The following is a 13,107-nucleotide window of genomic DNA, read 5'->3' as shown; positions in this document are numbered from 1 at the left end:
GTTTCCCGTGAACTAAGGGTATGTTTCCTAATGTGTTTCTTGTCGTTGGTCTGTCCCGACTCAGTCCCCTTTGTGTGAACACCACAGCTGCTAACACCTGCGTCTGTAGGTTGCCATCGCTTTAAGAAAAAATGTAATTAACTCCAGGTGAGATGGGTTAGCTACCATGTCTGGGGCACAAGGGAAAGGAATGAGCAGACATGCCTGAAGCAGTCACACAGATCTTAAAAGGGAACTGTTAGGATCTTTGGAGGAAACGTACTCCCCTCTGGCATAGCGCCGGGAGACACAGGAGAGCAGGTGAAGAGGCATGCCACCATGGCGTCCGTGACCTAGCAACTGAGAATGCTGGAGGTGTGTATAAGTGGATACGGAATTCGGTGACTGCGCAAGTCCAAGGAGAGAGCTGTGGCCTTGCAGGCCAGACTAACTGACAGTGTGGCCCAAAGCCGTTGTGTGCTCAGAGTGAGGAGCCCAGGAGCGGAGAGCAGAGTGTGTAAGTGGGGGACATCCGCCCATAGGGAGGAGCTGCCCTTTGAACTAGCCACCCTCCTCAGTTCACTCGGTCGTGTCCGACTCTTTGCGACCCCATGAACCGCAGCATGCCAGGCCTCCCTGTCCATCACCAACTCCCGGAGTTTCTTCAAACTCGTCCACTGAGTTGGTGATGCCATCCAACCATCTCATCTTCTGTCGTCCCCTTCTCCTGCCCTCCATCTTTCCTAGCATCAGGGTCTTTTCCACTGAGTCAGCTCTTTGCATCAGGTGGCTAAAGTATTGGAGTTTCAGCTTCAAAATCAGTCCTACCAATGAACATCCAGGACTTATCTCCTTTAGGGTGAACTGGTTGGATCTCCTTGCAGTCCAAGGGACTCTCAAGAGTCTCCCCCAACACCACAGTTTGAAAGCATCAATTCTTCGGTGCTCAGCTTTCTTTATAGTCCAACTCTCACATCTATACATGACTACTGGAAAAACCATAGCCTTGACTAGACGGACCTTTGTTGGTAAAGTAATGTCTTTGCTTTTTAATATGCTGTCTAGGTTGGTCATAACTTTCCTTCCAAGGAGCAAGCGTCTTTATTTTTTTTTTTTTTGGAGCAAGCGTCTTTAATTTCATGGCTGCAATCACCATCTGCAGTGATTTTGGAGCCCAAAAAAATAAAGTCTGACACTGTTTCCACTGTCTCCCCATTTATTTGCCATGAAGTGATGGGACCAGATGCCATGATTAAGTTCTTTATTACTCCTTTAATTTTCATTTTTATAACATTCTATTACATTGCAAAAAAAGACTCTACTTTTTAAAGCAAATTTCATATATATGTTTAACTTTTGTGACTGATTTTGTCTTGTATTTTTAATATTGTGTTTTGGAGAGTCTAACCTCTACTCTAGACTTTTTTTTTTCATTTTTTTATTTACTTTAATTGGAGGCTAATTACTTTACAATATTGTAGTGGTTTTTGCCATATATTGACATGAATCAGCCATGGGTGTACATGTGTTCCCCATCCTGAACACCCCTCCCTCCTCCCTCCCCATCCCATCCCTCAGGGTCATCCCAGGGCACCAGCCCTGAGCACCCTGTCTCATGCATTGAACCTGGACTGGTGATCTATTTCACATACGGTAATATACATGTTTCAGTGCTATTCTCTCTAATCATCCCACTCCCAGCTTCTCCCACAGACTCTAAAAATCTGTTACTTATATCTGTGTCTCTTTTGCTGTCTCACATATAGGGTCATCGTTACCGTCTTTCTAAATTCCATATATATGTGTTAATAGACTGTATGCGTGTTTTTCTTTCTGACTTATTTCACTCTGTATAATAGGCTCCAGTTTCATCCACCTCATTAGAATTGTCAAATGCATTCTTTTTAATTGCTGAATAATATTCCATTCTGTATATGTACCACAGCTTTCTTATCCATTCGTCTGCTTACAGGTATCTGGGTTGCTTCCATGTCCTAGCTATTGTAAGCAGTGCTGCGATGAACACTGGGGTACATGTGTCTCTTTCAGATCTGGTTTCCTCTGTGTGTATGCCCAGCAGCGGGATTGCTGGGTCATATGGCAGTTCTATTTCCAGTCTTTCAAGGAATCCCCACACTGTTCTCCATAGTGGTCGTTCTAGTTTTTGCATTCCCACCAACAGTGTAAGAGGGTTCCCTTACTCTGCAGCCTCTTCAGCATTTATTGTTTGTAGACTTTGATAGCAGCCATTCTGATGGTCGTGAGATGGTACCTAATTGTGGTTTTGATTTGCATTTCTCTGATAATGAGTGACATTGAGCATCTTTTTATGTGTTTGTTAGCCATCTGTATGTCTTCTTTGGAGAAATGTCTGTTTAGTTCTTTGGCCCATTTTTTGATTGGGTCGTTTACCTTTCTGGTGTTGAGCTGCTTGTATATTTTTGAGATTTACTCTTTGTCAGTTGCTTCTTTTGCTATTATTTTCCCCAATTCTAATGGCTGTCTTTCACTTTCCTTATTGTTTCCTTCGTTGTGCAGAAGCTTTTAAGTTTAATCAGGTCCCATTGGTTTATTTTTGTTTTTATTTCCATACCTCTGGGAGGTGCGTCATAGACAGTCCTGCTGTGATTTATGTAAGAGAATGTTCTGCCTGTATTTTCCTCTAGAAGTTTTATAGTTTCTGGTCTTTCATTTAGAGCCTTAATACATCTTGGAGATGGGACCAGAAGGTCCAGTTAGCCAGAAAGTAGAGGCAAGAACGGGGTCCAGACTGAGCCCCCAAGATACACTTCTCATGGGAGAAGAGGAAGAGGACTTGGTGTTTCTGTGTGTGAGTGCAGAGATGGGAACTTAGCTGGGGAGCCGAGTCATGTGTGGGGTGTCAGTGCCATTTGCTAAAAAGGCATACAAACTAGTTGCCCGTAGGGCACCTACTTCATAGTAGTGTTTATTACACCTCAAGATGAGCTGTCAGCAACTAAAAACCTCAGAGCTCAATCTTGCTTTCTAAACGGTAGTCCTTAGGAGTAAAATAGTGGTTTTCAGTATGGAGATTTCTCAGAAAACTAAAAATGTAACAGCGCATGACCTAGCAATGTCATTCTTGGATATATATTAAAAGAAGACCCATAATGTTAATTAAAAACACACATGTACCCCAGTGTTCCTTGAGGTACACCATTCACCAAGACATGGAAGCAATGTAAATGTCCATTAGATGATAGATGAATGGATAAAGGTGTGGTATATATGTACCGTGGGACACTTGTTGTTCAGTCACTAAGTCGTGTCCCAGTCTTTGGAACCTATGGACTCTACCCCTCCAGGCTCCTCTGTCCATGGAATTTTCCAGGCAAGAATACTCCAGTGGGTTGCCATTTCCTTCTCCAAGGGATCTTCCTTACCTAGGGATTGAATCCACATCTCCTGCTTGACAGGCAGATTCTTTGCCACTGAGCCGCCAAGACGACCTGTGGAATTATACTCGACAATGAATGAAATATTGCCTTTTGCAGCAATGTGGAAGGTATAGTTCTAAATAAAATAACTCAGACAGAAAAAGAAAAATACTGTATGATATCACTTATATAATCCAAAAATACCACAAAGTAGAGAATTTAACAAAAATGGAGGCTCACAGAACAATCTACTGGTTGCCAGTGGGGAGGGGGAGGCACAAATTGTTAGGTGTAAGATGAGCTCAAGAATGTATTGTACAACATGGGGAACAGAGCCAGTATTTTGTAATAACTATAAATGGAAAGCAAACTTTAACAATTGTATAAGAAAGAAAAGGAAAGAAAGAAGAGGGGTAGGAGGTAAGAAAGGGAGGAAAGTAATGGCGTTTTTTAGAGGTCACCAAGCCAATATTGATTAGGGCCTTTTTAGCTAAGGAATTTCGAATGGAGAAGTGGTCTTCCTTCCACAGGCGGGGCAGGGGGAGTGGCCCACAACCGGTGCAGGCAATACTGGGGGGCATTGCCCACAAAGAGTTTTATTAGAAGAATGAAACAGAGTAAAAGCTGGTTCTGCTTTTATTACCATCTCCATACTCCAGTATTCTAAAATAAAGTCACTAGTTAAACATTTTTCCTCTCCAAAACCAAATTTTGTTGGTTTAAGTTTTAAAAGTTTGTTGTCATTAATGTTAGGCTTTAATATTTTGTATATAATTCACAAGGTACAGAGTTTAAAAAAATATATATATATACACACACACATACACACACATATGTGTATATATGTGTATACATATATACATGCAGTTTCATAGGGCCACAGTTTTAGTACTTGTCTTTAAAAATTCATTATCTTCTCTGAGGGAGTTAATTAAGATAAGCCCCTGTTAAACAGTTGGCACCAACACAGGCTGCCATGGTTACCACTGCTCCATCCACAGAGCATCCTTCATGGTTTGGAAGGCCTTGGGACCACTTCCTGCACAGCCTGCAGTCGCTGAGGGAGCGTACTAATACACACCCTGCGTTCAAACAGTTGATTCTAAATACACAGTGATACCACAAAGATCGTTAAGGTAAAGACACTCAATGTGGTTTTATGTCTGCATCAGTCAAACAAAGTATTCATGCAAGGTACAATCTTATTTAGCTTGAAAAGTACAAAATCTTCTTGTCTTGGAATGTAAAATATCTTGCTGAACTTGAAAAATGTCTTAAAGTGAAATTCATTCTTAATTGTCAGTTATTTTGAAACTGTGGACCAAAGAAAATAAAATTGCCTTAGTTGGGGCAGCTTAAACTGTATCTTTTGCAGATGTTTTTTCTTTAAAATTCCCTTACACTTTTATAGTCATAGATATAAATGATCAATAGATTTTATCCTAGGTTTATTTTCTGGACATTACTGTTTCCTTTAATTTATGAATGTAACTAGAAATTTGTTCTATTGAGTGAGTGTTAAAAATTACTCCTCTCTCCTGTGTTGAACACACTGTTTACACTACTGTTGGGAGACTTTTATTGCCTAAAACCTTTCTTAATTCAGCTCTACAGTCTAGGTTTTTTATAACTGTCTGGACTTTTTGTTTTGCTTTGTTTAGGCTGAGAGTTTTCTCATCTATTTGTAGTATCTTCAGAGTTTCTGTTAGGAATATGTTGTTTACTTGCACAGTTGTGTCCAACTCTTTGCCACCCCATGGACTGTAAGTCTACCAGGCTGCTCTGTCCACGGGGATTCTCCAGGCAAGAATGCTGGAGCGGGTTGCCAAGTTCTCCTCCAGGGGATCTTCCTGACCCAGAGATGGAACTTGGATCTGTTACGGCTCCTGCATTGCAGGCAGATACTTTACCACTGAGCTGAAATATATCTTATGTACAAGAAACCCACTTTAATTATGAAGATTCATAATCAGTGAAAAGTAAAGATGGAAAAGCCCAAACAAGCATTTATCTTTTACCAATTAATAAGAAAAAACCTTCATTTTATTTTGCCTTCATTTATTTTTTATGATACTCTTTCTTAACTCATAATTTCTCTTTCATATCATCTTATTCTGTGTAAATAACTTACTTGTAACATTTCTTAGACCAGATACCTGCTGAGAATGAATTCCCCGATGTTTTGTTCATATGAGAATATCTACTTCTCCTTTATACTTGAAGGATGATTTTCCTGGACATAGAAGTTAAGTGTAGTAGTTTTTTCAAAAAATTTTAAATTTATTGACATGTTGCTTCATGTACCATGACTTGACCATGCATAACCATAACCACTGCCTCATTCTAGAATATTTTCATCACTCCAATGGGAAACACTGTCCCTTTGGCATTTCCCGCTTCATCTGGGCCCTGGATCCACTCCTCTATTTTCTGTCTTTAGAGAATTACCTAATCTGGGACATATTTATTTACATGAATGGAATAATGCAATATACAGCATTTTGTGCCTGGTTTCATTTAATTAACATAATCATTTCAGAGCTATAGCATGTTATAGCATATATTAGAACTCCATTCATTTGCTGGCTGACTAATATTGCATTGCATGCTTTATTGATTTGATCACCAGTTGATGGACATATGAGTCATTTCAATTTTTTAAATTTATTTCTTTTTAATCTTTTTTTAATAATTTTAAATTTGTTAATTTAATGACTTTTAAATAAAACATGAATAAATTTTTAATGTAACGGCTGTACAGAATTTTGTTGTTTTTTCTCAAACTTCAGCATGAATCAGCCATAGGTATACATATATGCCCTCCCTCTTGAACTTCCCTCACATCTCCCTGCCCATCCCACCCTCTTAGATTGATACAGAGATCCTGTTTGAGTTTCCTGAGACATATAGCAAATTCCTGTTGATTCTCTATTTTACATATGGTAATGTAACTTTCCATGTTACTTTCCCCATACATCTCACCCTCTCCTTCCCTCCCCCCATGTCCATTATTCTGTTCTTTATGTCTGTTTCTCACTTGCAGCCCTGCAAATAAATTTTTTGGTACCATCTCTCTAGATTCTGTATAAATGCATTAATATACAATATATCTCTTGCTTTCTGACTAACTTTACTCTGTAATAGGCTCTAGATTCATCCACCTCATTAGAACTGACTCAACTGTGTTCCTTTTTATGACTGAGTCATACTCCATTGAAAACTGACCTTTTCCAGTCCTGTGGTGAGTGAGTGTTCCAATCCCAAAGAGGGGCAGTGCCAAAGAATGCTCAGACTTCTGCACAACTGCACTTATCTCACGCCAGCAGAGTAATGTTCAAAATTCTCCAAGCCAGGCTTCAACAGTACTTGAACTGGGAACTTCCAGATGTTCAAGCTGGATTTCAAAAAGGCACAGGAGCCAGAGATGAAATTGCCAACATCTGTTGGATCATAGGAAAAGCAAGGGAATTCCAGAAAAACATCTACTTCTGCTTTGTTGATTAGGCCAATGCCTTTGACTATGTTCAGTTCAGTTCAGTCACTCAGTCGTGTCCAACTCTTTTTTTCATCCCCTGGACTGCAGCACACCAGGATCAGTGCAAACTGTGGAAAATTCTTCAAGAGATCTAATGCCTGATGATCTGAGGTGGAGCTGATGTCATAATAATAGAAATAATACTGCACAGTAAATGTAATGCATTTGAATCATTGCCCCCATGAAACCATGCCACAAAGGTTGGTGACCATTGCTCTAAACATTTTCTTGGGGTGGAATGTTTTTTCCCTGTTACTAAGTACTCTTACACCTTCACAGCTGTGGAGACTTATGGTGAATGAATTGCTTTACTGCCCGCTGGGTATGAGTGTATTTTTTCTGCCGGAATTAATCGTCCATTGTTTCACATATGTTAATGAAGTCTTTTTTTCTTTCAACAAATCAGGCTCATCTCTGTTGAACAGCCAGACATCATTTAAAGAAACAAAGGTCATAAACACAGTGAGTGAAAGAAGCCTATCACACAGGAATGCCTAACTGCAGGATTTCTGTCTTGAAAATCAGACAGAATGTTTGGGGAGGATGCATTCTGAGATGAGCAAATATAGATAGGGAAGTAGTGATAACTTATGTATTTCTTCACAGGAGTGTGGGTATGGGCCTCTTGATAATTCTTGAGCTCTCCACTTGGATTATTACGTGCTCTTTCCTATTAATGTGTATCTGATTCTTCACAACACGGATAGCTTTCAAAACTCCTTAGCCCCTGTAACCCAGTTCAAAATGTCTCTTACTCACTGAGCATCTAGACTTCCACTTTTAGTCACATCCATGATTACATTACACATACTGTTTCCTAATATGTTCTTAGTGTTTGATACAATGTGAGTATCTTCCTCTGGTTGGTCACATTTTCTTTTAATGGCAACTAGAATGGCCGTAATCAAAAAGACTAAACGTACCAAAGTGTTGGAGAAGATAGAAAATGGAGCCTTCATACATGGCTGGTGTGGATGTAAAATGGTACAGCCCTTCGGGGAGACAGTTTAGGACTTTCAAAGAGGCGAAATACATTTGCTGTATGACCCACTAAATCCCAGTCCTGAAAAAAATATGAGCTAAAAAAAGATGCAGAGGAGATAGGGTAAAATATTGTGCTCAGTCCCTCAGTCGTGTCTGATTCTTTTGCAAGCCTGTGGACTGTAGCCTACTGGGCTCCTCTCTCCATGGGATACTCCAGGCAAGAATACTGGAGTGGGTTACCATTTCTTTCTCTACGTGGTCTTCCTGACCCAGCGATCTAACTCCTGACTCCCGCATTGGCAGTTGAGTTCTTTACCACTGAGCCACCAAGGAAGCCACAAAATATGAATTGTAGTGAAATTAAACATGGATTTTATTTACTTTTTCACACTCTGTGCACTGACCAAGTTATTTTCACAATGTCCACAGACTACATTTTTCCATAATAAAAGTAGCATCACATTCCCTGTGGCCCAGGGGAGACAGGCCTACTGTGCAGCATCATTGCCCTGCTTGTGCTCCCCTCCTCGTGACCTTGGCTTTGAGCACCTGATGAGGCTCCCAGAGTCCTCCAGTCACAGCTCTAGAGATGTGTCCCCTTTGGCTTCAAAGAGCTGACCAAGCCTATGGCTGACTCTGTTTGGAGTCCAAGGTGCAGCCCCACCAGTCCTGGCTTCATCTTGGCCCATCATGGCGTTGCCCACCTCCACTTCATTTTTTCTCTTTATATATATTTCAGGGTAAAATAAATAGTTCATTGCAATGTATATGTGGAAAAGTGCACAGGTGAACTCAGAGTTACCCCCCCTCCCTGCAGTCTTTCAACCTACATCCTCTAGTTCCCTGGAGTTTTCCCCTGTTATTTAAATTTAATTTAAGTGACCTTTGTTCAGTAGGTTGAAAAGGGAAAATTTACACTTTGTAGATAAATTCCTGTGTGGGTTAATAATTAATAAACAAGGATTTACAAAATGACAACTGAGAAATATTTGGAAGATAGCTGGCAAAGGAGGTATTTACCTAATTTATGCAGAGCTCAAAAGTTAAGAAAAGATGATGAAAAATGCAATAGAAGACAAACATGATGTAAACACAGGGAACAAAGAAGTACAAATTACTCAGAAGAAAAATATGAAAAATTACCAAAAACAACAGGAGGAAATGTTAAAACTAATTGGTGATAAAAGAAATGCAAACCAAAATAATAATGGAATATGATTTCTCACCATGGAAATTGCCAAAAGTTCAATGAAAGCAATGAGTGATACCAAATGTTTCCTCCAAATTGAGGATGAGAGGTTGGAAAATGAGTGTTCAAACATTGTTGTGAAAGCATAGAGTGATGCAGCTTTCTGAAGGACAATTTGACAGTATCTAGTAAATTTATAAATGCATGGAGCCAATTAGCAAGACTTTGTTTGGAATTTACATTGCGGAAGTATTTATGCAATTTCACCAAGATTATTTATATGATGTTCAGTTCAATATTTTTTTCCCCATCATCCTAGAAAATCTCTTGGGCCCCTTCCCCACAGTGCTTCCCTGATGCAACCCCTGTTCTCAGTTCTATCAGAATAGATTAGTTTTGCCTCATCTAGAACTTTCTATAAATGGAGCCTACTGTATATACACATGTAGTTGCTTTACAATGTTGTGTTACTTCCTGCTCTACAGCAAAGTAAATCAGTTGTGCGTATGTGTGTATATATGTATATATTTTCAGTTTCCTTCCCATTTAGGTCACCACAGAGTATTGAAGACAGTTACCTGTGCTGCACAGATGGTTCTCATTAGTTAACAAGGCATTATTCTCCAAAATATACAAACAGCACATGTAGCCCAGTATTAAAAAAAAAAATCAATAAACGGGCAGATCAAAATAGACATTTTTCCAAAGAAGACACACAGTTGGCCAACAAACACTTGAAAATATGCTCAACGTCACTAGTTACCAGAGAAATGCAAATCAAAACGACAATGAGGTATTACTTCATACCAGTCTGAATAGCCATCATCAAAAATTCTACAAACAATAATTTGGAGAGGGTGTGGAGAACAAGGAACCCTCTTGCATTGTCGGAGGGCATGTAAATTGGTACCACCGCTATGGTGAACTCTATGGCAGCTCCTTAGAAAACAAAAAAACATGATCACCATATGACCTACTCCTGGGCATTTTCCTGGAGAAAACCTTAATTCAAAAAGATGCATGCACTCCAATGTTCACTGCATCATTATTTACTGTACCCATGACACGCGACATCTTTTAATTATAGCAAAAATGGAAAAAACAAACCTTGAAGCAAACCCTCTCTAAACGGGGTCAAATTACTAGGTCTTTGTAAAAGTAGAGGCTTAACGATAAGTAAACAAGAATCACGTATCAGAAGCAAGTTCTATGTTAACATTCAAATAGCAGAAAAGATGATTTTATACTAAAAGAGCTAGCACACCCTCATTTTCTTATCTCCCCATCCCAGGAACTCAGAATTCTGAGCCAGTATTAAATGAGATTGTTGGTGATTTTGTTCTTTGTATTTTTCTAGTAACTTTATGTTTTCTGTTATGAGCATATATTAATTTTTAACAAGGTTATACAGTGTCATTTTCAACATGTAAAGAATACATCTGGATTTTATAAATTACATTCATAAGCATTCTATTTCTCTGCAAGATGGCAGCATAAACACAATAAATATTCATACACATATATACATATGAGTGAATACATTTGGATTTTATAAATTACATTCATTAGCATATTTGTTTTTCCTCGAGAGGTCATCATATGCACAGCAAATATTTATACCCACATATACATATGAGAATACATTCAGATTTTATGAATTCATAAGCATCCTTCTATTTCTCAACAAGAGGGCAGCTAAAGTACAGTAAATATTTATTCGTACCCACCCACTTTGGCCACCTGATGCGAAGAACTGACGCATTGGAAAAGTCCCTGATGCTGGGAAAGATTGAACGTGAGAGAAAGGGATGACAGATGATGAGATGGTTGGATGCCATCATGGATTCGTTGGACATGAGTTTGAGCAAGCTCTGGGAGTTGGTGATGGACAGGGAAGCCTGGCGTGGTGCAGTCCATGGGGTCACACAGAGTCAGACACGACTGAGCAACTAAACTGAACTGACATATACATATGAGAGAACACACCTGGATTTTATAAATTACATTCATAAGCATTCTTCTCTTTCTCCACGAGAGGGCAGCATAAGCACAACAAATACTGATTCATACACATATATACTCTGCAGAGTCCTTTGATCTGCAAGGAAATCAGTCCTGAATATTCATTGGAAGGCCTGATGCTGAAGCTGAAACTTCAATACTTTGACCACCTGATGCAAAGAACTGACTAGTCCTTTGATTGCAAACTAGTACAGCCACTCCAGAGAACAGTGTGGGGAGATTCCTAAGAAAACTGGAAACAATTGCCATATGACCCAGCAATCCCATTGCTGGGCATAAACACCGAGGAAAGTAGAATTGAAAGAGATGTGTACCTCATTGTTCATCGCAGCACTGCTTACAATAGCTAGGACATGGAAGCAACCTAGATGTCCTTTGGCTGATGAATGGATAAGAAAGCTGTGGTACATATACACAATGGAATATTACTCAGCTATTAAAAATAACACATTTGAATCAGTTGAGGTGGATGAAACTGGGGCCTATTTTACAGAGTGAAGAAAGTCAGAAATAAAAACACCAATAGAGTATATTAACGCATATACATGGAATTTAGAAAGGTGGTAATGATGACCATATATGCAAGACAGCAAAAGAGACACATAAAAACAGACTTTTGGACTCTGTGGGAGAAGGCCAGTGTGGGATGACTTGAGAGAATAGCATTGAAACATATATATTACTGTATGTGAAATAGATCACCAGTCCAACTTTGATGCATGAAATAGGGCACTCAAACCTGGTGCACTGGAAAAACCCTGAGGGATGGAATGGGAGGGAGGTGGGATGGGGGTTCAGGATGGGGAACACATGGCTGATTCAAGTCAATGTATGCAAAAACCACCACAATATTGCAAAGTAATTAGCCTCCAATTAAAATAAATAAATTTTAAAGAAAAAGGCCCATATATCTGCTGTCTACAAGAAACCCACTTCAGACCCAAAGACATATAGACTGAAAGAGGATGGAAAAATATATGCCATGCAAATGGGAAGCAAAAGAAAGATGGAGTAGCAGTCTTATCAGACAAAATAGACCTTAAGCTAAAGAAGATTACAAGAGATAAGGAAGGATACTACATAATGATTAACGGATCAATCCAAGAGGAAGACATAACAATTGTAAATATGCAGTCAACATAGGAGCACCTCAATACATAAGGCAAACAGTAACAGACATAAAAGGAGAAATTGACAGTAACACAATCATAGTAGGAGACTTTAGCACCCTACTCACACCAAAGGACAGATCATCAAAACAAAATCAATAAGGAAACACAATTCTTAAATGATACATGAGGTGAGATGGATCTCATTGATATCTTCAGGACATTCTATCCAAATACAGAAGAATACACCTTCTTCTCAACTGCAGATGGAACATTCTCCAGGATAGACCACATCTGGGGTCCCAAATCAAACCTCAGTAAAATTAAGAAAATCGAAATCATATCAAGCATCTTCTCTGACCACAACACTGAGACTAGATATCAATTACAAGTAAAAAACTGTAAGAAAGACAAACGCATGGATATTAACACGTTTCTAAATAACCAACAGGTTACTGAAGAAATCAAAAGGGAAATAAAAAATTTCCTAGAAACAAATGACAATGAAAACACGACAACTCAAAACCTATGGGATGCAGCAAAAGCAGTTCTAAGAGGGAAGTTTATAGCAATACAGTCCTAACTTAAGAAACAAGAAAAGCATTGAATAGACCACCTCAATTTACACCTAAAACAACTAGAAAAGAACAAAACCAAAATTAGTAGAAGGAAAGAAATCATAAAGATCTGAGCAGAAATAAATGAAAAAGAAATGAAAGAAACAATAAGCCTCCAACTATTAAAAATAAATGAAAAAAAAACCTCCAAAAAAAAAAAAAAAGAAATGAAAGAAACAATATTAAAGATTAATAAAACTGAAAGCTGGTTATTTGAGAAGATAAACAAAACTGACAAACCTTTAGCCAGACTCATCAAGAAAAAAGGAGAGAA

This window comes from Cervus canadensis, chromosome X (assembly GCF_019320065.1).
Source record: "Cervus canadensis isolate Bull #8, Minnesota chromosome X, ASM1932006v1, whole genome shotgun sequence".
Classification (NCBI taxonomy): domain Eukaryota; kingdom Metazoa; phylum Chordata; class Mammalia; order Artiodactyla; family Cervidae; genus Cervus; species Cervus canadensis.
The sequence above is the reverse complement of the archived record's forward strand: the minus strand, read 5'-3'. Positions refer to the sequence as shown.